Source organism: Salvia miltiorrhiza, chromosome 8 (genome assembly GCF_028751815.1).
Source record: "Salvia miltiorrhiza cultivar Shanhuang (shh) chromosome 8, IMPLAD_Smil_shh, whole genome shotgun sequence".
In the NCBI taxonomy this organism is placed as follows: Eukaryota; Viridiplantae; Streptophyta; class Magnoliopsida; order Lamiales; family Lamiaceae; genus Salvia; species Salvia miltiorrhiza.
In genome coordinates, this window is record NC_080394.1 from 46516262 (window position 1) to 46543790 (window position 27529).

At 41.1% G+C, this 27529-nt stretch overlaps 2 long non-coding RNA genes across 2 annotated transcripts; both read right to left on the bottom strand.

Moving 5' to 3' along the window:
* Nucleotides 1-5902: 5902 nt before the first annotated feature.
* Nucleotides 5903-6819, bottom strand: LOC130996830 (uncharacterized). Its single transcript, XR_009092834.1, has 2 exons — nucleotides 6716-6819; nucleotides 5903-6195 (listed from the first exon to the last, which is right to left on the bottom strand). It is a non-coding gene; the product is annotated as an uncharacterized LOC130996830 (long non-coding RNA).
* Nucleotides 6820-16804: 9985 nt separating this feature from the next.
* LOC130996831 (uncharacterized) lies at nucleotides 16805-17721 on the bottom strand. Its single transcript, XR_009092835.1, has 2 exons — nucleotides 17618-17721; nucleotides 16805-17097 (listed from the first exon to the last, which is right to left on the bottom strand). It is a non-coding gene; the product is annotated as an uncharacterized LOC130996831 (long non-coding RNA).
* Nucleotides 17722-27529: the final 9808 nt, after the last annotated feature.

A 27529-nucleotide genomic window follows, 5' to 3' on the forward strand; every position in this document is an offset into this window, starting at 1 on the left:
TGATAACTCTTTACTGAAGAGCTTTCAGTATCAGTCGTCAACCCTGTTTGGTCAAAACTGATTTCAGTAAAACAGGCGTCCTTGTTTGCATGTAAAGTTTCGTTTTGATCTCTGTCTGAGATCCCTCTGATTGAGGTCGGTAGATTAATTTGAAAATAGCCTATAGGTGTATCCCCCCCCTCATACACCTATTAATCGAGACCCTCAGGACCTAACAACTGACTACAATGATCAGTCGATCAGTAAGTTTTATTTATGAGCTTAATTTTGGGGCAAATGGTCCCCTTGCATAAAGTTAATTGTTTGAAATTGAGCTGGTCAGTTTAAAAATTGTGAAGTGATGGTTTCTAATGTGATTTTCGGGTTTGTGACTGATTGGTGGAATTCTGGTTTTTCCGGTTGACATGTTCTGTGTGATGCAAATGATTTATGAGTTTTCTGTTGTAACACTTTTGCAAACTTTTGAGGCGTGATTTGTCCGGTAGATGATAGAAGGAGTGTTGTCATTGTGGTTGCCTACGATTCGTATCTATTTGTGTGAAGTTTGTTTTAATTCTGAAAATATTTGACAGCTCTGAGTCTCTGCTCCTCTAGAAAATCTATGAGCATGGGAAACCACGTGAAACAACTTTGGAAGTGCACCCAAAGGGTTTATTTCACGAATACTGGCTTAACTGTTGAATTTAAAGGAATAACTTCGGTTGAAAACACAAAAGTTGTAAAAAGTGAAATGCGCTTAATTGAGATATGGATTATAAAGGCGATCACATTAGGGAATTCACTTCTATCGGAGAACTGGGTCTGATCGAATCTTTTGTTTACATTTGTGTTGCTTCTTCTACTCTGAGTTTTTGCATCATCTAGAATCGTGTGTTGTTGTGAAAAACCTTGAATTGTCTGTGAAAGTCTAGTTGGAATTGAGCATCGTGATACCATCTTTCATTAGTTTTATACTGATTTTGCTTGAGGACAAGCAAAAGGCTAAGTGTGGGGGGGTGATTTATGCCTTATTGTTATGATTTTCGGGGATTTATAGTTATATAATGGAATCATATTTTATTGATTTTATTAGTAGTTTGTGATGGTGATGTAATGTTTTGCAGGGAGGTTTTAAAAAGGAAAAAAATGTTAAACTCAGACAAATCTGGAGCAAAAAGGTGTCGAGGCGTGCTCACACCCGTCGTTGGGCTGCCCAAGACTCTCGCCCGAGTGCGCATGGCCCGCGCGCCCATCGCCGGGCGCCTGAGCCTCCCATCGCCGAGGCCCTTGCCCCACATCGCTGAGGCAGCCCCTGGCCTCGCCCAACTGCTCGCCGAGGAGCAGCCTCCTCGCCCAACTGCTCGCCGAGGGTCTTCACTCCGCGCCGAGCTGCAGCCATTCCATCGCCGAGTTCTTCACTCTGCGCCGAGCTGCAGCCACTCCATCGCCGAGTTCAGCACCTCCATCGCCGAGTTCAGCACTCCCATCGCCGAGCTTCAGCAGCCTCCCATCGCCGAGTTTTCAGTTTGCTCGCCCAACTGCTCGCCGAGTTCAGCACCCCCATCGCCGATCCAGCCTCCCATCGCCGAGCTGCAGTCCTCCTCGCCGAGGCCTCCCTTGGCCCTCGCCCAGCCAGCGCCGAGGAGCTCCAGCCTCGCCCAACTGCTCGCCGAGGAGCAGCCCCCCATCGCCGAGCTGCAGTCCTCCTCGCCGAGGTCTCCCTTGGCCCTCGCCTAGCCAGCGCCGAGCCTTGGCCCTGCCTCGCCGAGGCGCCTCATTCCCTCGCCCAAGCGAGCCCTCGCCGCGTGCCAAGGCTCTCGCCCGTGTGTAACCCAAGCTTCACCCTATTTTAGTCTCTTTTGCTCCAGTTAGAGATTGCCACGTGTCCCGGATGCAGTGTTAAAGAAGCTATTGGCGTGTTTTATTTTTGGATATAAAAGGGCGAGACTTCTCAATTCTAGGGTTACCAATCAATCAATCATTCTTCCGCTCTCCAAAAAGCGGCAGTTCCATTTCTAGACGCAGTTCATAGTTAGGGTTTCCTGTTTCGGCTTTACTGTAAGTGATTTTATTCTTGCCTAGATAATTTCTCGCTTATTGATTTCACAGTTTTCTTTATTTTCATTCACGCTCTAGATAAATTTATTGTGCTTAATCATTTAATTCATTGCCTAGATAATTAATGTTTACCGAAATGGTTTATGTTTGAATTAATGCTCTTAGTTTAAAACCTTAGATAATCTTACGCCGTTTAATCTATGCCTAGATAATTTACATGCCTTCTATAAATTCTGCATTAGATAATTTTACATGCTTTATTTATTTCATGCCTAGGTAAATTTACAGAGCTTATTTAATTTCTGTTTTAGTTTAAGAGTGTGCCAGCGTGAAACCGATTAGAGTGTTTAGGATTTATTGCTTTTTTTGTGTGTGACACGATTAGGTGCCCTGTTGAATCTTCCTTGAGAGACGACTTGGGTTAGCTTGCTCACTGCAATTGACCTCGTACGATTGCGAGTCAATTCACTAGTGTTTGAGTTGAGTCAAATTTTGGCGCCGTTGCCGGGGAAGATTTTAGGCGTTTTTAATTGTGTCACTTTGTTTTCTGTGTTTCTTTTCCTTTTAATTGCGTTTTTATTTTTGACTCTGCATTTCTCCCTCCGGTGCGTTTGATCCGTTTGTTAGTGTTGTGGATGCAGGGTCGCCGAAGTCTGAAAAGAAAGTTGGAGCCCTATAACGACAACATTGATCGAACCAGTAACGTGTTCAGAAGTTGCAGTGAAGAGCTGTTTGGAGATCGTTGGGATAAATTAGAGTCCGGTTCTAGAAGTTCTGTGGAAGAAGATCGCGAACAAGCAAACAATTCATTTATCAGTCTGGAGGACACGAAGAATCACTCTTTTCATTCTGAAGAGTCTGAAAGTGAACGTGAAGAAGAAATGGCAGACAATCCCCAAGTTCTTGGAGATTTCGCCCGGCCTGTTATTGGGGCTACGCGATCGGCTATAGTTCTCCCTACTGCAGTGAGGAACTATAGTTTGAAGCCTCATGATGCAAATCTGCTTCCTAATTTCTACGGGTTTCCAAATGAAGACGCATTACAATTCATTCGGGATTTCTGTACTCAAGTACAGACTTTCCCACTGCTGGAAATAACTGAAGATCAGCTGAAGCTCAAGTGCTTCCCCTATGCCCTTAAGGATAGGGCAAGGACATGGCTGTTGTCCTTGCCTCCAAATTCCATCAACACTTGGGGGGAAGCATGTGAGAAGTTTATGATAAAATTCTACCCCAACCATAAGACGCAGGAAATCCGTACACAGATCATGACTTTCATCCAAGGAGCTGACGAGCCTTTTCATGAGGCATGGGAAAGATTCCAAGAATTACTCCGGCAGTGTCCGCAGCATCAGCTGGCTCCTGCAATGCTGAGCCAATTTTTCTATGATGGGTTGATCCACACCTCCCAATTTATGGTGGACAGCACTGCAGGAGGGAACATCGCCAGAAAAAACCGCAGCTGAACTTAATCAGATTTTTCAGACACTGGCGGAGAGTTCACAGCAGAAGACCACCCGGGGACGACGGGTGGAGGCAAATGCAGTAGGACCAAATTGCGAGCTGCAAAAGCAGATGGCCACTATGATGAGAGAGTTACAACAGCTCAAGATGAGCAAGGTGGAAAATCCACCCGTCCGAGTGCAGAATGCAGAAGGCTGTGGAATCTGTGGTGATTTTGGCCATGGAGCCAATAATTGTCACAGAATGGGAGAATTTCCACCAGAAGGACAAGCTGAGACTTATGCAGTCCAAGGACACTACAATTCTGGTTGGCGGAATCAAGCTCCTAGCGGGCCAGGGTCAAGCCAAGGAAATCAGTTTCGCAGACCACCGCAGCAGATGGGATATCAGAATCAGCCGCAGTATTTTCCACCTCAACAAAATTTTTCTATGCCATTGCAGCAGCCGCCTCAACCCATGGGACCTTCATTGGAGGACACGATGCAGTCATTTATGCAAGCTAGCAAGCAAGCAATGGAGGCTCAGAATGCTACCATAAAGCGCCTTGAGATTACAGTCGGGCAACTCACAGGAGCTTTGAATCAGTTGCAGCAGTCGCAGCAAACCGAAAACCCACAGCTGCATCAAGCTCATGCTATTGAGCTTGTCGAGGAAGATACCCACAGAACCGCGGGGAAGTGGAGGAGTAAAACGGTGGAAGCTATGAAGATCAATCAACAGCCCAGTCCACCTCTGCCGCAGGTTCAGTCCACCCAACCTTTACCGAAGCAAGGAGATCCCGGTAGCTTCATTTTTGACATAGGCTTGGGACGAGCTGGGGAGGTCTCAGGCATGCTTGATTTGGGTGCGGCAGTCAACTTGATGCCGTTTGATTTTTTCGAGAAGCTGGGAAGAAGAGAAAGTGAGCTGAAGTGCACCAACATGAAGATTCAGCTGGCCGATGGCTCGATTAGCAGTCCTCGTGGACTCTTGGAGGATGTAGAAGTCACGGTGAGAGGACTTAAAGTTCTCACAGATTTTGTGGTGCTGGATGCAGGAAAAGGAATAAAAGGAGAAAATGGTCGTCTTGTTCTGCTTGGCCGACCTTTTATGGCTACTACGCAAACTCGCATTAATGTGGGTTCTGGAACTTTGAGTATGGCCGGGGCAGGTGGATCAGTAACATTTTCTGTCTATGATAAAAAGACTGCTATTTCTTCTCCTTATTTGCATAACTGTTCCTTCGTTGAGATTTGTGATTCTGCAGAAAAAACAGATTCTGTGCAGGAAAGTTTTGATAATCTGCAGGAGCAAGAATGTTTAATGCAGAAGGATGAGGAAAAGCTGCAGGAGCCTCCCAATATCTTGCAAGTTGAGGAGGCCCGTGAAGAAGAGGAATTGGATAGACAGCACTGCAACGATGGAGTTGTGCAAGGATTGCAGTGCTTATTGCCTTTGGAAAAGAAAGAAGTGGGGAGCACGCGATTTGGCTCCCCAATAAGAATCTTGATGAGGAGAAATGTGATGAGTTCGGTAAACTCATTAGGAGAACCCGCAGCTGCAATCAAGGAAGGATTGTGTTCTCAAGGATTAAGGCAGCTGGATCGTAAATGTGATTTTGGTTAACGGGTTTTTCCAAGTCGGGCTGGCGACTTTAAAACTAGCGCTGCATGGGAGGCAACCCATGTTTTATTGCTTTCTGTTTGCTTTTGGTTTTCTTTCTGTTTAATGTTTTGTTTTGGGTTCTGTGGTCTGATGCAGGAATTGTTCTTTTGAGAGTAATTTTGTGCGGATGAGAAGAAGTGGATCTCCTGCAGAAGTCAGAAGTTTCTCCTCCCCTATTCTTCCAGGGAAGTGTTTCTACACTTATGCGCTTTATTTTTAAGTATGGGGGGAAAAGTTTCTGGTAACTGCGGAAAGTTTTATTTATGAGCTTAATTTTGGGGCAAATGGTCCCCTTGCATAAAGTTAATTGTTTGAAATTGAGCTGGTCAGTTTAAAAATTGTGAAGTGATGGTTTCTAATGTGATTTTCGGGTTTGTGACTGATTGGTGGAATTCTGGTTTTTCCGGTTGACATGTTCTGTGTGATGCAAATGATTTATGAGTTTTCTGTTGTAACACTTTTGCAAACTTTTGAGGCGTGATTTGTCCGGTAGATGATAGAAGGAGTGTTGTCATTGTGGTTGCCTACGATCGTATCTATTTGTGTGAAGTTTGTTTTAATTCTGAAAATATTTGACAGCTCTGAGTCTCTGCTCCTCTAGTGTCGCAGCCCGAAAACCCGACACTAGTAATAGTGGGGTACGAGTATCGATACGACTATTTTTAAAGAATAAAAGATAAGAAGAACTAGGTGAACGTCATGCGGAAGCTCACGTAAAAGCATGCTAAGGAAAAACTTCATAAAATTAGCCCAAGGGTAAAATCGTCAACATTGTCATAACTTTTTAATTATTAGGAATTTCACGAACAAAAACAAAACGCGTATAGTTCATTTTTCATAAGGAAGCATAATTTGCAGAGTATCGCAGCAAAAGGCGAACCGATTATATGTATGAAGACACATAACCGTGAGTGTATTGCTTGATCTCAAAAGAAACTAAGTAATTCAAACATCAAGACTCTATTATCATAGAGGCAAAATAGTAATTTAATTTACATCATTTGAAACTCTCCCCCATCAGCACCAGTCCAATCTCACTCCCAGCTTAGCCTGCACATTTAGAAATACATGCAGGGCGTGAGTACATAATACTCAGTGGGCAAATGCCGAAAAACAAGAAAGATGCTCTTAGAGCTATAGGTTTGAAACTTGCCACATCTCAGCAACACACAGAAATAAATTAGCATTTAAAAGAATCTGTGCATGCAGTTTTCATAATCAACATCATAATTAAGTGTCTGCAGACAAAGTAATCATCATGTACGTACCGCATCTACAACTCATCATTATAATTAAGGTACTGAGAAGTAGGCCTCCCTCTCAAGTACCGTGACCGGCCGACCCGAAGACGGCTCACAGTCACCTCTGTGCACAAAATCCCGCTTGTGGCAGGACCGAATTCGTCTCATCAGTAGAGGGTAACACACAAGCTCAACATCAAAAATTGGCAAGTCAAACAGTTCTCAAATATCATTTATCTCAAAACATTTGTTAATCTCATAACATCATTATATCATTAAATCATTTTAGAAAGCTCGGATAATATTTGTAAACTCAAAATATTGCCCACCTGAAGTCCTTCGCTTATTCTGGAAAGAAATCAGGCAACTTACTTCTTCGTCTCGCTCGGGCCTTCATATGTCATCATCACATCGTCATCGTCATCGAAGGTTCATGTGATAAAATAAACCTTAGTCAGAAACTCAAATTCTAAATCCAATTTCTTCTTTACTCTAACTTCCCACTCAACATCTATTTACCCGTTAAAACTCAATCCCTAGGTATACTTGGCTTCTAAGGATTCACACGTCCAATTATCGACTTAACTCTCAACTCGACTCAAACTTATAGCAAACAAGCACATAAACAAGTATAAACACTTAGGCATATTAAAACACACATAGACAAGTCGAAAACAAGCTTTACTCTGCACTGACTCAACTTTAAAACCTCACCAGACTCTGTACAGACCTATCCTGGGGTCGTAACTCATACCAAAAGAAACCTCTTCGAGTCTAGTTTCATTTAAAAAAAAGTAGGATCAAAAACTCCAAGTATTTTAGGAGATATGACTGTTTTACTACAGTCTACCATATTCGGCAGTTTTTAGCAACCGAAAAGTTTGATTTTTGAAAAATAGTAAACGTTGTCAAAACGGTCTGAAATTTTGTGGTTACTTAGCTAGGACACTCAGGTCTCAACCATAAAAATTTGGGTTCCAGAATGCTAAGGAAAGCTACTGGAAACGATGACTCTATTGGCTACTCACCGAACAATTCGGCAGAATGTAGCAGTTTTAGTTTTACATTTTATAAAAATAGCAAACGAAGTCCAAATGACTTGAAATTTTACCGGTGTGCTCAAGACTCTCAAATTTACCTACCATAAAAGTTTCAGGGCGTTTGGGTATCAAGAACCCCTCGAAAACAGTAGGTCAGTGTGTCGTGAAAAACGACTCCGAAACATACACACAAGCAAACATGCTCAACTCAACATTTATACAAAGCAAACACACCAAAACTCATTTTAAGCACTTAAAGCACTTAAAAACATTCAAATACATCAAAATACTCGTAATACACAATCTCGACTCTTTTCTTTCATCATCAACTCAAATCTCATAGAAAACACTTCAACGAACATATCTAACAAATTCCTTCTCAATTTCATGCTCGAAATTTCTCAAATACTCAAATATGATCATTCACATCATATAACTCATTATTCTCATATTTACTCTTTTTTTATCATAAAAACTATATTTATTACATTTTTATGAAAATCCATGTATCAACATAAAACTCTTAGCAAAACATGGATAAAATTCTCATAATGATCATAGAGCAAATAAACCTCATTTTGTCAAGCATCAAACTCACATCATATAAAAACTCAAAACTCATACAAACTAAACTTAGTCAAAATTTTATTTAGCCTACAATAGACTTAATCAAAAATACAAAGACACTACTATCATGCTTAAAAACATATATTCCAAGCAAAAACACTTAAATAACACATAGACTAAAAAGTCCTAATTTTTACTAACTAACTCTTTGAAATTTTTACAAACACATACAAATCTTTAATCTACTCATAGATCTTTCATTTTTAACCAATTAATCTCACATCAAAACCATCAATTCACAAATAGGGGCATATACACATATCCCTAATTTTAGCAAACTAACCCACATCAAAACTCCAATTGACATCATATGCTTAAATTAATCCATCAATCATCATTATCTACACCTCATAGACTCATTTATATCATCAATTCATCATTTAACTCATTAACTCAAAAGTTACCATTTTTGGGGTAAACTAACTTCCATCAAAATTTCACATCTCATGACACATATTTCACAACATATATCAAACATCAATATACATCACATAACTCTCATTTTTCACCCCCAAACAAGAAAAGAAAAAGAAAAATTTTGAAAGGGGTGAAGACCCTTTTTTCGAAAATTTGGAAAAGAAAAGGGAGGGGTGATTTTCTTGCTCATCTTTCAAGAATACACTCACACAATCATCTTTCAAACAAGATTTTAAGGAAAACATGGTTACTTACCCAAGTTCTTACCAAAATTTCTCACTTTCTCACTCTACTTTGGAGCTTCTTCTTCAAGGAATCTCTTGATTAAAAGTGGATAGAAAGTGTTTATGGAAGGTTTTAGAGTGGTTTGAGGTGTTTGGTAATTTTGTTGGAAGCTTCGAAGGTTTGCTCTAATGGAGGAAAATGGTGGAAGTGTGAGGTGAAGAAGATGATGAGTGTATGTATGTGTGTTGGGCGAAAATTATAGTGAGGGAGAGAGGGGTGGCCGAAAATTTAGTGAGGGAGAGAGAGGTTTGGCTTTTGCAAGATTTAATTTGATCTTGCATATCTTATGCAATATTTGATAATTAATGCTCCTCTCTCTCTAATCTTTTCTCTCTCTCTCTCTAATCTCTCTCTAATCTCTACACTCTCTCATCTCATACTCTCAATTCTTTACTCTCTCAATTCCATACTTAGCAAAATTGAGACATATAACATATGGTATGGGAGATTAAATAAAGTGTGAAGGGTGATTAAATAAAAATCACAAAACTATGGTAAAGTCACTCATTAATAAAATACCATAGTATAATTATTCATGTGACCAAAATAATGATCATAGCACTATTATTAGTGCACTCTCTCAATCATAATATTCCTCTTCGTAGGAAAAATAATTTAAAAATATTATGCCCGGAAAAATTTTCATAAACCGGCGTCATTTGATTTCTCGATAAAAATAACCCATACTTGCTTTGGAAACTCAATTAAAATTCCAAATGCTAAGGTCTCGAATAAAAATCATAATAACTCGGTCACAGTGACACACATCACGACAATCACATAATCGATCAGTCACGTAATTTCACATAATGTCACATTAAAGCAGTCGGCAAACAAACAAACTAGACATCTCTCGGACCGACTCTTTTCATCAAGGTTCTCACTCTTTCTTCCTCGACTCTAGGTCAGACTCATTATACCTATTCTCTTTAATAGGTCAGTCAAACTCAGATAACTCAGTATCTGTTAAATTTATTCCCGGTAATCGGAAATAAAATTAAAATCTCAGCTCAATTCAATCAGCATCTCTATCTCAGCTCATTTCTCGAATCTCATCATTCTAACTCTATCCTCGGTTTAGTCACTCGTATCTCTATTTAAAAGACAAACTGTCTTATCTTGGTCATAAAAAAAAAATAATCTCGCATCTCGACATCTCAGTTCTCTCGGTAGTGTTAAGACACTATCTCACATCATAGGAAAAGTACGGGGTGTTACATCCTACCCCCCTTAAAAAAAATTTCGTCCCGAAATTTGAGTTATTCACCTTCGGGAAAAAGCTCTGGATACTTCTCTTTCATCTTCTCTTCAAGTTCCCATGTTGATTCTTCTTGACCGTGATGTCTCCATTGGATTTTCACCAAAGGAATCGACTTGTTCCTCAATTGTTGGATCTTCCGGTCCAGAATAGCATCAGGTCTCTCTTCATAGCTCAAATCTGGTTCCAGGGACACTTCTTCTTGATGAATGACGTGTTTTGGATCAAACACGTACTTTCTCAATTGAGAAACATGGAAAACGTCATGGACGTTCGCGAAGCTCGGAGGCAACGCTAGTTTATAGGCTACAGGGCCTATCTTCTCTAATACATCATAAGGTCCTATATACCTTGGTTTAAGTTTTCCTTTCACTCCAAAACGGTGAACTCCTCTAGATGGGGAAACTTTTAGAAAAACCTTGTCTCCCTCTTCAAAATGAATCTCCGTCCTTCTGGTGTCTGCATAAGATTTCTGACGATCTTGTGCCTCTTTTATTCTCTGTCGAATCTGTCTCACAATAGTGATCATCTCTTCTATCGCGTCAGGTCCAAGTACCTTTCTCTCTCCAACTTCATCCCAATAAAGCGGAGATCTACACTTCCTTCCATACAAGGCTTCGTATGGAGCCATGTTGATAGTTGACTGAAAACTATTATTGTAAGCAAATTCAATCAGGGGTAAAACTTGCTCCCATTGGCTTCCTCTATCAAGCACTACTGTTCGGATCATGTCCTCCAAAACCTGAATAGTCCTCTCGGACTGTCCGTCTGTTTGCGGATGAAACGCTGTACTAAAATTTAATTTAGTACCCAACTCTTTCTGCATGCTCATCCAAAATCGTGAAGTAAACTTCGAGTCTCGATCTGATGTGATCGTCATCGGTACTCCATGCAATCGCACTATCTCTCGGATATAAATCTGAGCTAACTTGTCAGATCCATAAGTAATCTGAATCGGTACAAAATGTGCACTCTTCGTCAATCGATCGATGATTACCCAAATAGCGGTATTTCCTCTTTTTGACTTTGGCAGTCCTGTCACAAAGTCCATGGCTATATCACTCCATTTCCACTCTGGAATTTCCAATGGCTGTAACTTGCCATAGGGTCGTTGGTGTAACGCTTTCACTTGCTGACAGGCTAGACATCTTTCAACGAAAGACGCTATCTCTCGCTTCATTCCTTCCCACCAAAACTTCGTTCTCAAGTCTTGGTACATCTTCGTACTTCCTGGGTGCGCGGTATAAGGGGTGTCATGAGCTTCACTCATGATTTCATTCTTCAGCTCCTTTTTATCGGGCACACACAGTCTTCCCTCAAACAAAATGGCATTATTTGCCGCCTCTTGATAATTCTCCACTTTTTCAGTTCGAATCTTCATTCGTAACTTTTCCATCTTCTCATCCTCTCTCTGAGCTGTGACTACTCTCGTTCGTAAGTCAGGCGTAATGCTCAGTGCAGAAATTACTATTCCTGTCGTTTGTGGTGGTATTACTACCTCCAAATTCATCTTCTTGAATTCCTTGATCAGGTTCTCTTCTCGAGTAAGGAGAAATCCTAACTCTCCCTGATTCTTTCTGCTCAAAGCGTCAGCTACAACGTTAGCTTTTCCGGGATGATAATTTATCCCGCAATCATAGTCCTTCACCAACTCTAACCATCTTCGTTGTCGCATGTTCAGATCTTTTTGCTCAAAGAAATATTTGAGACTTTTATGATCAGTGTATATCTCACACCGTGTTCCATAGAGATGGTGTCTCCAGATCTTCAAAGCATGCACTACGGCTGCTAATTCTAAATCATGCGTCGGATAATTCACCTCGTGCGGTCGCAGTTGTCGTGAAGCATACGCTATAACTTTTCCTTCTTGCATCAGTACACAACCTAGACCATGCTTCGATGCATCAGTGTACACTGCATATTCTTTGTCTGCTTTCGGAACAGCTAAAACTGGGGCAACAGTGAGCCTCTTCTTCAGCTCTTGAAAATTTCGCTCACATTCGTCCGTCCAAACGAATTTGACTTCTTTCTTTAGCAGGTGCGTTAATGGCTTAGCGATTTTTGAAAAGCCCTCTATAAAACGTCGGTAATATCCTGCTAATCCCAGAAAACTGCGAATCTCGTGCGGTGTGGTTGGCGATCTCCATTCCTGTACCGCTTGAACTTTCGCTGGGTCTACCTCAATTCCTCTCGCGGAAACGATATGGCCAAGAAAATTAATTTCTTTAAGCCAAAACTCGCATTTGCTAAACTTCGCATACAGCTTTTCCGCTCGTAAACTTTCCAACACGATCCTCAAATGCTCTTCGTGTTCTCGTTTACTCTTCGAGTAAATCAGGATATCGTCTATGAAGACTAACACAAACTTGTCTAAGTATTCGTGAAAAACGCGATTCATGAGATCCATGAATACTGCCGGAGCATTCATCAAACCGAAAGGCATAACTATAAACTCATAGTGTCCGTATCTTGTACGAAATGCCGTCTTCGGAACGTCTTCCGATCGTATTTTCAGTTGATGGTATCCCGTTCTCAAGTCAATCTTTGAAAAGGTGGTCGCTCCCTGTAGTTGATCGAACAGATCATTGATTCGAGGTAACGGATACTTATTCTTCAACGTCACTTTGTTCAGCTCTCGATAATCGATACACAACCTTAAGCTTCCATCCTTCTTTTTAACGAAAAGAACTGGTGCTCCCCACGGGGAAACACTAGGTCGAATGAAGCCCATATCTAGAAGTTCTTGAAGTTGCAGTTTCAACTCTTGCAATTCAGCAGGGGCCATTCTGTATGGTGCTTTCGACGTCGGTGCTGCACCAGGCTCTAAATCGATCGTAAACTCGAGTTGTCGGTCTGGGGGTAATCCTGGTAAAGTCTCAGGAAAAACGTCTTTGAACTCTCGCACGATCGGCACGTCATCAACGTTTGCCTTGGACTCGTCTCTCTGGTTCAGATATACAACGTATGAGGTTGTATCCTTTCTTCACAAGAGCTTTCTTGCTTGCAGTACCGAGATGATCGGTGTCTTCTTCCATTTTCCCTCAATACCAATGAAGGAAGTAGGTTCTTGGCCAGGTGGCTGAAAAGATATCCGTCTCTCCTTGCATTGTATCTTTGCATGATTCTCCTCTAACCAATCCATTCCCAAAATTATATCCAAGTGCCACATAGGCATCAATCTCAGGTTTCTAGCCTCGAGCTTAATCGATTCTAACTTAAATTCTAAGTTAGGGCATACGTGCGAAACCGTAGTAGTTCTGCCTATAGGTGTGGTTACTCTTAGAGATTGTGGGGCAGGCTCTACTTTCAATTCTAAGGTATCGACACAAGTATGTGAGATAAAAGAATGCGAAGCTCCAGTATCAAACAAAACTACTATAGGCACTCCTTTCAATTCGCCTATACCTGTCAAATTTCTTTGATTCTTCTCTGGTGCCTTCTGATCCAGTGCAAACACCCTCTGGTGATGCTGTTGATTTGCCTGCGGGGCTGGTGGTTGCCTTTTTGACTGACGCGGTCGATAGGCTTGCTGTTGTCGTTGTGGCGGAGGTAGCGGTAAGATTCCATCCATTGCTTTGAGTTGTGGCCGGAATTGGTTCGGTCGTCCTCCGCTCCCACTTTGCTGATGATTCGGACACTGGTTCGAGTAGTGTCCAACTTTTCCGCAGGTGTAACAGGCATTCTGTCCCATTTTACACTCTCCCAAATAGAGTTTATTGCACTTCGGGCAAGGCGGTAATCCTTGCGGTCCTTGAAAAACTGCTGCTGGGGCAGCTGGGCCAACATAAGGTCGTTTATCTCTGTTCTGAAATTGCGGTGGCGCATTCTGACTCTGCCACGGCTTCTTGGGACCTTGACTTCGGTCATCCCATTTTCTCTTGCCCTTTTGGCTTTGTCCAGCAAAAGGATGATTTCCCGATTGAACATTCGGGTTTGATTGTGGAATCGAGCCTTGACTCGGTCTCTCTGGCTGCATTTCCAGTTCCATGTCTAGCGCTCGGTTTAAAGCCTCAGCGTAGGTTAGCGCACTCTGACTCGCTAAAACGACTCGTATCTCTTGCTTTAATCCGGAGCAAAACAGTTCTGACATCTTTTCATCTGTATCTACTCGATATGGAGCATATCGGGCCAAATCGCAAAACTGTCGGTCATACTCAGCTACCGTCTTACTCCCTTGCTTCAAATTTACAAACTCCATCTCTTTCTTCTTTCGATAGCTTCGGGGTATGTATTTCTCACAAAGAGCTTCTTTGAACTGCTCCCAGGTAAGAGCTGCTATCTGCTCCTCGTTCATCGTCTTCTGCTTCGCTTCCCACCAGAAATCTGCGGATCCCTTAAGTTGATACGACATACACATGAGTCGCTCAGCATCATTACATCGAAGGAATCTAAAAATTCTCTCCATACTTCGAATCCACTCCTCGGTTTCAGCGGGATCTCCTGATCCATTGAATGTTGGTGGATTTTGTCGCAGAAAAAGTTCCTCTACCCTTCTCTCTTGTTGTGGGGGAGGTGGTGGCGTGGGATCTCTCTGCTCCTCTTCCTCCTCTTCTTCTCGATCTATGTTCCTTCTGTTCCCCCTTCTTCTCGGAGGCATACTAAACAGGAAAAGAAACATATAACTATCGGCCTCAGAACTAGCCGTTCGTCATAAAAAAAACAAACAAACGATTTCTGTTTTTCTCACTTCGCTTCTATATCTCGTTTGAAAAACTCGAAACTCTCAAAATTCTCGTCTACTCAATTTCTCGTCTATCATCGATCATTATTCTCGTCAACCTCTATTTCTCGTTTATCACTATGCATCAGCATCATCATTCTTAAAGCTCTGATAAGGAAAGTGAAACTCACTAATCATCAACATCTCAGTATATATATATAGGGAAAATTGCCTCTCTCTCGAGGTCTTTTACAAAAGTAGGATCCTATATACAACGGTCCTAATACTAAAATGATGCTCTAGCTATACAAGCATCATAGGTACTAAGCACCTATAGATATATGCTATCTACATATACACACTATACTATGCCTCTCTACATATATATATATATCAACTATGCATCTATACATATATGCGCGTCTACTAAATACACGATCACCAGTCGTCATCTCCTGCAATCCTGCTCGTCGCCTCGTCATAATCCATGTCCTCACTCGGCTCCGTCTCCTCGTCCTGCTCTGCCTCCTGACTCCCGTACTCGTCAATCAGTCGATAGACGCTGTCATCACTCGGCTCATCCTCAACGTCCGTGTCCATCATCGGTCCAAAAACCGGCACCTCGGGAACAGGTACCCATGTCTCAACTCCGTCGGCTGTAGTGTGACGCTGCAACGGCTGAGTCCGTCCGTATCCGACCGTCATCTCTGGAGTCTCCTCATCCGGGTCCTCCTCATCACTGTCAAGGAGTATGGGCCGAGAACTTCCCTCCTGGGCGTCTCGGGACGGTGGGTATAAAATCGAATGCATATATGTCTGAAAGGCCAAAGTGCCAGGCTCAGGTAGCGGGGCAACCCTCGGATATGGATCGAAGGGGACATACTGCATCTCAGGCTCGGTGGAAACAATCGGCTGTGCCGACTCAACAGGTGGAAGTGGCGAAGATGCCGTCGTCGGTGTCCAATCCCAAGGCGGTAACTCGGCACTGGAAAAAGGAATGAGTGATAGAAACGCAAACGGGTCATGCTCTACCACTGGAGAATATGTCTCAAAGATAGTCGGCTCGGAAACAACAGGCTCAGATAGAACTGGCATCGGATCAACTGGGGGTGGAGGTGCAATCGGAAATGGCTCATCGGGAAGTGGGGGCACAACAACTAGCTCCCTTCCCTGGGCTGGTCCCTCTAACTGTCCATACGGCGGTGGAGGTGGCTCGTCAAAAGCAAAATAGCGGTGGCTCAACGTCGCGATGAAACCACGGAAATCGGTGCTCACTAACCGCCCAAACTCAGTCCTCCTGATATACTGCGGCACCAGCGAAGCCGCCCAGTCTTGCCATCCGAGTGGCAACTGTGGAATCAGGTGAGTAATAGCCTCAGCCTCGTCTATCCCATGGGCACTAGCCTCCAACCAGCGTCGGTGGTAGTACGCTAGAAACTCCCCAAGAGTATCGCCCTCTCGCAGTCCAGTAGTCCTGAACCATCGGCGCATCGCCTCGCTGTATCGTCTCTGTATCGATGCCTCCTCACGACTCTGCATCCTGTAAAATATCACGTTCATTAGAAAATGGATACGAAACTTACTTGGTACATCTCAATCAACAACATACTCGTCCTCGTTGGATATGGTGGGGCATCAGCTATACTAGCCTCAACATTTCTCCTCATATTCCACATCAACTGCCTCATATCAGATTCCATCCTCTCAAACAATTCCGTCATCAAAACAATTCATAACTCATTAGTGAATCAAACTCAACTTTCAATCAAGAAAGCGACAAGAAACAACATCAACTTCTTACCTCGTTTAAGCCGGAGGAGATGGGGTGCTGGGGTTTCGTTTCAAACTAACTTTCTCAAATTAGTCTAAGAATTCAAATTAGACTAGTACTCAATTTTAAAAGAGTAGAAGCAACCAAGGGTTCAACTTAGTCAAGCAATAGACTCAGAGCAGATGACCTGCTCTGATACCACCCTGTCGCAGCCCGAAAACCCGACACTAGTAATAGTGGGGTACGAGTATCGATACGACTATTTTTAAAGAATAAAAGATAAGAAGAACTAGGTGAACGTCATGCGGAAGCTCACGTAAAAGCATGCTAAGGAAAAACTTCATAAAATTAGCCCAAGGGTAAAATCGTCAACATTGTCATAACTTTTTAATTATTAGGAATTTCACGAACAAAAACAAAACGCGTATAGTTCATTTTTCATAAGGAAGCATAATTTGCAGAGTATCGCAGCAAAAGGCGAACCGATTATATGTATGAAGACACATAACCGTGAGTGTATTGCTTGATCTCAAAAGAAACTAAGTAATTCAAACATCAAGACTCTATTATCATAGAGGCAAAATAGTAATTTAATTTACATCATTTGAAACTCTCCCCCATCAGCACCAGTCCAATCTCACTCCCAGCTTAGCCTGCACATTTAGAAATACATGCAGGGCGTGAGTACATAATACTCAGTGGGCAAATGCCGAAAAACAAGAAAGATGCTCTTAGAGCTATAGGTTTGAAACTTGCCACATCTCAGCAACACACAGAAATAAATTAGCATTTAAAAGAATCTGTGCATGCAGTTTTCATAATCAACATCATAATTAAGTGTCTGCAGACAAAGTAATCATCATGTATGTACCGCATCTACAACTCATCATTATAATTAAGGTACTGAGAAGTAGGCCTCCCTCTCAAGTACCGTGACCGGCCGACCCGAAGACGGCTCACAGTCACCTCTGTGCACAAAATCCCGCTTGTGGCAGGACCGAATTCGTCTCATCAGTAGAGGGTAACACACAAGCTCAACATCAAAAATTGGCAAGTCAAACAGTTCTCAAATATCATTTATCTCAAAACATTTGTTAATCTCATAACATCATTATATCATTAAATCATTTTAGAAAGCTCGGATAATATTTGTAAACTCAAAATATTGCCCACCTGAAGTCCTTCGCTTATTCTGGAAAGAAATCAGGCAACTTACTTCTTCGTCTCGCTCGGGCCTTCATATGTCATCATCACATCGTCATCGTCATCGAAGGTTCATGTGATAAAATAAACCTTAGTCAGAAACTCAAATTCTAAATCCAATTTCTTCTTTACTCTAACTTCCCACTCAACATCTATTTACCCGTTAAAACTCAATCCCTAGGTATACTTGGCTTCTAAGGATTCACACGTCCAATTATCGACTTAACTCTCAACTCGACTCAAACTTATAGCAAACAAGCACATAAACAAGTATAAACACTTAGGCATATTAAAACACACATAGACAAGTCGAAAACAAGCTTTACTCTGCACTGACTCAACTTTAAAACCTCACCAGACTCTGTACAGACCTATCCTGGGGTCGTAACTCATACCAAAAGAAACCTCTTCGAGTCTAGTTTCATTTAAAAAAAAGTAGGATCAAAAACTCCAAGTATTTTAGGAGATATGACTGTTTTACTACAGTCTACCATATTCGGCAGGTTTTAGCAACCGAAAAGTTTGATTTTTGAAAAATAGTAAACGTTGTCAAAACGGTCTGAAATTTTGTGGTTACTTAGCTAGGACACTCAGGTCTCAACCATAAAAATTTGGGTTCCAGAATGCTAAGGAAAGCTACTGGAAACGATGACTCTATTGGCTACTCACCGAACAATTCGGCAGAATGTAGCAGTTTTAGTTTTACATTTTATAAAAATAGCAAACGAAAACAGTAGGTCAGTGTGTCGTGAAAAACGACTCCGAAACATACACACAAGCAAACATGCTCAACTCAACATTTATACAAAGCAAACACACCAAAACTCATTTTAAGCACTTAAAGCACTTAAAAACATTCAAATACATCAAAATACTCGTAATACACAATCTCGACTCTTTTCTTTCATCATCAACTCAAATCTCATAGAAAACACTTCAACGAACATATCTAACAAATTCCTTCTCAATTTCATGCTCGAAATTTCTCAAATACTCAAATATGATCATTCACATCATATAACTCATTATTCTCATATTTACTCTTTTTTTATCATAAAAACTATATTTATTACATTTTTATGAAAATCCATGTATCAACATAAAACTCTTAGCAAAACATGGATAAAATTCTCATAATGATCATAGAGCAAATAAACCTCATTTTGTCAAGCATCAAACTCACATCATATAAAAACTCAAAACTCATACAAACTAAACTTAGTCAAAATTTTATTTAGCCTACAATAGACTTAATCAAAAATACAAAGACACTACTATCATGCTTAAAAACATATATTCCAAGCAAAAACACTTAAATAACACATAGACTAAAAAGTCCTAATTTTTACTAACTAACTCTTTGAAATTTTTACAAACACATACAAATCTTTAATCTACTCATAGATCTTTCATTTTTAACCAATTAATCTCACATCAAAACCATCAATTCACAAATAGGGGCATATATACACATATCCCTAATTTTAGCAAACTAACCCACATCAAAACTCCAATTGACATCATATGCTTAAATTAATCCATCAATCATCATTATCTACACCTCATAGACTCATTTATATCATCAATTCATCATTTAACTCATTAACTCAAAAGTTACCATTTTTGGGGTAAACTAACTTCCATCAAAATTTCACATCTCATGACACATATTTCACAACATATATCAAACATCAATATACATCACATAACTCTCATTTTTCACCCCCAAACAAGAAAAGAAAAAGAAAAATTTTGAAAGGGGTGAAGACCCTTTTTTCGAAAATTTGGAAAAGAAAAGGGAGGGGTGATTTTCTTGCTCATCTTTCAAGAATACACTCACACAATCATCTTTCAAACAAGATTTTAAGGAAAACATGGTTACTTACCCAAGTTCTTACCAAAATTTCTCACTTTCTCACTCTACTTTGGAGCTTCTTCTTCAAGGAATCTCTTGATTAAAAGTGGATAGAAAGTGTTTATGGAAGGTTTTAGAGTGGTTTGAGGTGTTTGGTAATTTTGTTGGAAGCTTCGAAGGTTTGCTCTAATGGAGGAAAATGGTGGAAGTGTGAGGTGAAGAAGATGATGAGTGTATGTATGTGTGTTGGGCGAAAATTATAGTGAGGGAGAGAGGGGTGGCCGAAAATTTAGTGAGGGAGAGAGAGGTTTGGCTTTTGCAAGATTTAATTTGATCTTGCATATCTTATGCAATATTTGATAATTAATGCTCCTCTCTCTCTAATCTTTTCTCTCTCTCTAATCTTTTCTCTCTCTCTCTCTAATCTCTACACTCTCTCATCTCATACTCTCAATTCTTTACTCTCTCAATTCCATACTTAGCAAAATTGAGACATATAACATATGGTATGGGAGATTAAATAAAGTGTGAAGGGTGATTAAATAAAAATCACAAAACTATGGTAAAGTCACTCATTAATAAAATACCATAGTATAATTATTCATGTGACCAAAATAATGATCATAGCACTATTATTAGTGCACTCTCTCAATCATAATATTCCTCTTCGTAGGAAAAATAATTTAAAAATATTATGCCCGGAAAAATTTTCATAAACCGGCGTCATTTGATTTCTCGATAAAAATAACCCATACTTGCTTTGGAAACTCAATTAAAATTCCAAATGCTAAGGTCTCGAATAAAAATCATAATAACTCGGTCACAGTGACACACATCACGACAATCACATAATCGATCAGTCACGTAATTTCACATAATGTCACATTAAAGCAGTCGGCAAACAAACAAACTAGACATCTCTCGGACCGACTCTTTTCATCAAGGTTCTCACTCTTTCTTCCTCGACTCTAGGTCAGACTCATTATACCTATTCTCTTTAATAGGTCAGTCAAACTCTGATAACTCAGTATCTGTTAAATTTATTCCCGGTAATCGGAAATAAAATTAAAATCTCAGCTCAATTCAATCAGCATCTCTATCTCAGCTCATTTCTCGAATCTCATCATTCTAACTCTATCCTCGGTTTAGTCACTCGTATCTCTATTTAAAAGACAAACTGTCTTATCTTGGTCATAAAAAAAAATAATCTCGCATCTCGACATCTCAGTTCTCTCGGTAGTGTTAAGACACTATCTCACATCATAGGAAAAGTACGGGGTGTTACATCTAGAAAATCTATGAGCATGGGAAACCACGTGAAACAACTTTGGAAGTGCACCCAAAGGGTTTATTTCACGAATACTGGCTTAACTGTTGAATTTAAAGGAATAACTTCGGTTGAAAACACAAAAGTTGTAAAAAGTGAAATGCGCTTAATTGAGATATGGATTATAAAGGCGATCACATTAGGGAATTCACTTCTATCGGAGAACTGGGTCTGATCGAATCTTTTGTTTACATTTGTGTTGCTTCTTCTACTCTGAGTTTTTGCATCATCTAGAATCGTGTGTTGTTGTGAAAAACCTTGAATTGTCTGTGAAAGTCTAGTTGGAATTGAGCATCGTGATACCATCTTTTCATTAGTTTTATACTGATTTTGCTTGAGGACAAGCAAAAGGCTAAGTGTGGGGGGGTGATTTATGCCTTATTGTTATGATTTTCGGGGATTTATAGTTATATAATGGAATCATATTTTATTGATTTTATTAGTAGTTTGTGATGGTGATGTAATGTTTTGCAGGGAGGTTTTAAAAAGGAAAAAAATGTTAAACTCAGACAAATCTGGAGCAAAAAGGTGTCGAGGCGTGCTCACACCCGTCGTTGGGCTGCCCAAGACTCTCGCCCGAGTGCGCATGGCCCGCGCGCCCATCGCCGGGCGCCTGAGCCTCCCATCGCCGAGGCCCTTGCCCCACATCGCCGAGGCAGCCCCTGGCCTCGCCCAACTGCTCGCCGAGGAGCAGCCTCCTCGCCCAACTGCTCGCCGAGGGTCTTCACTCCGCGCCGAGCTGCAGCCATTCCATCGCCGAGTTCTTCACTCCGCGCCGAGCTGCAGCCACTCCATCGCCGAGTTCAGCACCTCCATCGCCGAGTTCAGCACTCCCATCGCCGAGCTTCAGCAGCCTCCCATCGCCGAGTTTTCAGTTTGCTCGCCCAACTGCTCGCCGAGTTCAGCACCCCCATCGCCGATCCAGCCTCCCATCGCCGAGCTGCAGTCCTCCTCGCCGAGGCCTCCCTTGGCCCTCGCCCAGCCAGCGCCGAGGATCTCCAGCCTCGCCCAACTGCTCGCCGAGGAGCAGCCCCCCATCGCCGAGCTGCAGTCCTCCTCGCCGAGGTCTCCCTTGGCCCTCGCCTAGCCAGCGCCGAGCCTTGGCCCTGCCTCGCCGAGGCGCCTCATTCCCTCGCCCAAGCGAGCCCTCGCCGCGTGCCAAGGCTCTCGCCCGTGTGTAACCCAAGCTTCACCCTATTTTAGTCTCTTTTGCTCCAGTTAGAGATTGCCACGTGTCCCGGATGCAGTGTTAAAGAAGCTATTGGCGTGTTTTATTTTTGGATATAAAAGGGCGAGACTTCTCAATTCTAGGGTTACCAATCAATCAATCATTCTTCCGCTCTCCAAAAAGCGGCAGTTCCATTTCTAGACGCAGTTCATAGTTAGGGTTTCCTGTTTTCTTAGTTAGGGTTATTTTGCGTTGAGAATTTATCCTTACGCCTAGATAATTCGTAGCTAGAGATTTATTTTCAGGATCGGCTTTACTGTAAGTGATTTTATTCTTGCCTAGATAATTTCTCGCTTATTGATTTCACAGTTTTCTTTATTTTCATTCACGCTCTAGATAAATTTATTGTGCTTAATCATTTAATTCATTGCCTAGATAATTAATGTTTACCGAAATGGTTTATGTTTGAATTAATGCTCTTAGTTTAAAACCTTAGATAATCTTACGCCGTTTAATCTGTGCCTAGATAATTTACATGCCTTCTATAAATTCTGCATTAGATAATTTTACATGCTTTATTTATTTCATGCCTAGGTAAATTTACAGAGCTTATTTAATTTCTGTTTTAGTTTAAGAGTGTGCCAGCGTGAAACCGATTAGAGTGTTTAGGATTTATTGCTTTTTTTGTGTGTGACACGATTAGGTGCCCTGTTGAATCTTCCTTGAGAGACGACTTGGGTTAGCTTGCTCACTGCAATTGACCTCGTACGATTGCGAGTCAATTCACTAGTGTTTGAGTTGAGTCAGACTCCAGAAGAGTGTAGTAGATATCGAGTCGATTCTTGAGTATCAGTTACCAAAGATGATAAAATGATAAACGATAATGAGGATGAGAAGTAGCCAAGGAGGGCTAGAGTTGATGAGGATGAGAAGAGAAGCCGATGTAGGCTGGAGTTAAGGATGATCTTGAGAGTATGAGTGGTGCACCCTCGTTTTTGATTAGTTTCAATTACATTGCGATGTATATAACTTACTTAGGAGATACCGGTACTTGAGCTTTTGACATAATGATAGATGAGCATGCGAATATAGTACCCTACTGATGTTAGATAGATGGATGTTCCTAGTGTGCTAAAGTAGCAACTAGATGAGTTAACCGGTAGCAATTACCATAGGAGGTCTAGACCGAGACATAGTACTATTAATGGTGTCGGTTTAGAAGGGACATTACGATAGATACTATGGTTTTTGTAGGGTTTATATGACCCATTTATGTAAGTCCTCTATAAAGAGGCATTCTACTGATGGATATATTTGGTGGACCCGAGTGGTCTTTATGTTAGCTTTTCGTGAGTGCTTATTGCCTTCCAGATGAATGTTAAGGTTACCGTGAGGGTTTCCTTAAAGTTGAGTTCGTAAATTGAACTTGAGTTTCGAGGATGCTTAGAGCGTTGGTCGAGTTGAGTTTTCCTTTTGTGATTTCAAAATGCCTCAAAGATGTCGTCAAGAGTGTGATGTGAGGGATAGGCGGGATAATACTCCGCCACCACTACCGCAACATGAGATGAGAGTTGAAAATGTTGAGCATTCGGAACACGAGTATAGAACATAGGACCCTAAGTTTAAGCTTTTAGCTTGCTGGTGCGAACTTAAGTTTTCTTATGTATAGTATGTTGAGGGTTTCGAAGACCCAAAATTTTTCAAGTTCGGGATAGTATATCCCGTGTGACTGGGGAGTGATTATGTTGGACCTGGCCAGTCCGCATGATCCAAATCCCAGTAGACGTGTTTTGGGTTTATAAACCCACGTGTTTCAACTTTTGGTTGAAAAGCCAGATGGGTTCTTACTCTAGGTCATTTTTGTTCGACCTGGTAGTTACTTCATTCTACCCTCTGGTCATTCATTTGAGTCTCTTGAACAATTTGTTTTGATGTCGTTCTAGTGTTGAACCCTTACAACTTTTGAGTTATCCTATTAGATTCTTTTGATGTATAAGACTAGTGAGAGGCACGTCAGAGGACTTTAACACCTGAGCAACTGGCAAACTACACTTGAGAACAATTGAAGACTACTCTTGAGAAGTATGTACCGAGGAGTACAGTAAGCAGCGAGAGGCTGATTATCGAAGTTTGATGCAAGGAAAGAAATCGGTTGTAGAGTATAATCGAGAATTCTGTGAGCTAACACGTTCGCTCATCAGAAGATGGATACTGATGAAGAGATGTCTGAGTTTTATGTGCCGGTTTAAGGCAGGACTTTAAGGTAGTATGGGCAAGTTATTGGATGCACTAGTTAGAATCCTGTTTATTACAGGAGCCTCGCATTCGTTAATTGTTTGAAGCATGTTACCTTCAAACTCGAACCAAAACAAGCTAGTCCCGAGTTGAGAGTAATCACCCCTGTAGGAAGAGCTACTACAGTTTCTCACATGATTTCTAACTTAGAGCTTGAGTTAGGATCACTAAAGATGAAAGCAAGAACCTTGCACTTAATGCCTATGTGGAACGTAGGCATTATTCTAAGGATGGAATGGTTAGCAGAGAACTTTGGACCGATTGATTGTAAGAAGAGACAGATAACTTTCCAACCACCTGGGAAGGAACAGGCATGTTTTCACGGCATTGATAGAAAGAAGAGAGTTCCAATTATTTCGGCACTCCAGGCGTCGAAATTGGTAAAGAAGAAAGGAGCACAAGCTTACCTAGTTTACTTGAATGATGAAGGAGAACCAAGTAAAAAAAAAACTTCGAGGATGTAGCAGTGGTAAGGGAATATAGAGATTTATTTCCCGAGGTCTTACCAGGATTGCCACCAACAAGACAGTTGGAGTTCACTATCGACCTAGAACCTGGATCAGCACTAGTGTCGAAGGCACCCTATAGAATGGCGCCTAAGGAGCTACAAAAGCTGAGGATTCAGCTACAAGAATTGCTCGAGTTAGGTTTTATTAGACCTAGTGTATCCCCGTGGGGAGCACCAGTACTTTTTGTCAAAAAGAAGGATGACACGTTGAGAAGGTACAAAGATTATCGAGAACTGAATAAATTGACACTCAAGAACAAATATCCTTTACCGAGGATAGATGACTTGTTTGATCAATTATGATGAGCGAGCTTTTTCTCGAAAGTTGACATGAGATCAGATTACCACCAGTTGAAATTTTGACAGAAGGATATACGTAAGACAGCTTTTCAAATGAGGTATGAGCACTATGAGTTCATAGTTATGCCATTCGGTTTGACGAAGGCACCAGTAGTTTTCATGGATCACATGAATCGAGTTTTCATCAATAACTGGATAAATTTGTCCTAGTTTTCATAGATGATATTCTCATCTATTCGAAGAATGAGAAGGAGCGCCAAAAGATTTGAGAACGATGTTGGAAACGCTAAGAGTTGAGAAGCTTTTTGCCAAATTCACCAAGAGCGAGTTTTGGTTGAACGAAGTAACTTTTCTAGGACATATTGTATCATCCGAAGGAATTAAAGTTGACCCCGCCAAGGTACAAGCTGTACATGAGTGGAGATCACCAACTACGCCTAACGAGATTCGCAGCTTTTTAGGCTTAGCAGGATACTATCAGAGGTTTATTGAAGGATTTTCCACGATAACAAGACCGATGACACAATTACTTAGAAAAGAAGCTAAGTACAATTGGAAAGAGGAGTGTGAAGAGAATTTTTAAGAGCTTAAAGGAAATTGACTACAGCACCAGTGCTGATAGTCCTAGAAATGGATAAAGAGTATATCATCTACGCAGATGCGTCAAAGAATGGGCTAGGATGTGTTTTGATGCAAGAAGGAAGAGTTATAGCCTATGCATCATGACAACTCAGACCCCACGAGATAAATTATCCAATGCATGATTTAGAGCTTGCAGCAGTTGTGCATGCCCTTAAAATTTGGAGACATCATCTCTACGGAGTTAGATGTGAGATTTTCACGGACCACAAAACTTTGAAATACTTTTTCGAGTATAAGGATATTAACATGAGGCAAAGGAGATGGCTCAAATTAGTAAAGGATGTTGGCAATGTAGTAGCCGATGCATTGAGCCGAAAGGTCTCGTCAAAAGTTAGGATGTCTTCTCACGAGAGAGGATGAGCTTATAAAGGACTTTGACATGATGAGGATAGAGATGATAAAGCCACCGTTGACGATATCGAGTATTGTTGCGACGATGCCTAGTTTGAGGAAAATGGTGATTGAAGCACAAGGAAAGATGAGACAATGAACAAGTTACGAGAAAGGATAAGAGCAGGAGATCTCAAGAGTTAAAAAAAAAACATCAGACAATGCTATCTTATTTGAGAGGAGAATATGTATTCCCCGCGATGATGAACTTAAGAATACGATCATGAGTGAGACTCATGACACGCCTTACACCGCCCACCCAGGAGACACAAAGATTTATCAGGTTGTGAAAAAAGAGATTTTTGTGGAACGGAATGAAACGAGACATAGCTTCATTTGTAGAGCGATGCTTAGCTTGTCAGCAAGTGAAAGCATTACACCAACGACCTTATGGGAAGTTAAAACCGTTGGAAATTCCCGAGTGGAAATGAGATCACATAGCGATGGATTTTGTGATAGCTTTACCGAAAAGTCAAAGAGGAAATACAGCAATTTGGGTGATTGTAGATCGACTAACAAAATCTGCACATTTCATACTGATCCTAATCGCGTATGGACCAGATAAGTTAGCACAATTGTACGTTCGTGAGATTATAAGATTGCTTTGAGTACCGATGTAAGATCACCTCAGAGAGAGATCCAAAATTTACATCACGTTTTTGGATGAGTTTACAGAAAGAGTTGGGTACAAGGATGAATTTCAGCATAGCCTTTCATCCCCAAAATGATGGACAATCAGAAAAGACCATCCAGACGATAGAAGATATGATAAGAACTACTATCCTTGATAGAGGAGTACATCGGGAGAATGTGTTGCCACTAATTGAGTTTGCCTATAAGGTGTGAGACAAAGTTTCGAGATAGGAGACGAAGTTTTCTTGAAGGTTTCACCCTCAAAGGGGATGAATAGATTTGGAGTTAAAGGACAGCTTAGACCCAGAGTTATAAGTCCTTACGAGATATTGCAAAAGATAGGTCCAATAGCGTACAGGTTGGCTTTGCCACCTAGCTTTGGAAATGTGCATAACGTGTTTCACGTGTCACAATTGAGAGGATATATATTTTCGATCCAAACCATGTGGTTTACTAAGAAGAAATGATCTTAGAAAATTGACTTGAGTTATGAAGAGAGAGAGACCTCAGATGATGCTAAATCATAAGATTCGACAATTGAGAAATATATCGATTGCACTGGTTAAAGTCCAGTGGAGACGTTATAGTTAGAAAGAAGTGGAAAGAGAGCTTGATGATATGATGTGAGAGAAGTACCCGAAACATTTACAGGAGGTACAAATTTTGGGACGAAATTTATTTTAAGGGGGAGGGTATGTAATACCCGGGCTTTTGATGACGTGTTTAATTGATTGAGTTTGAGTAATTAGGGTTTAGATCCCTTG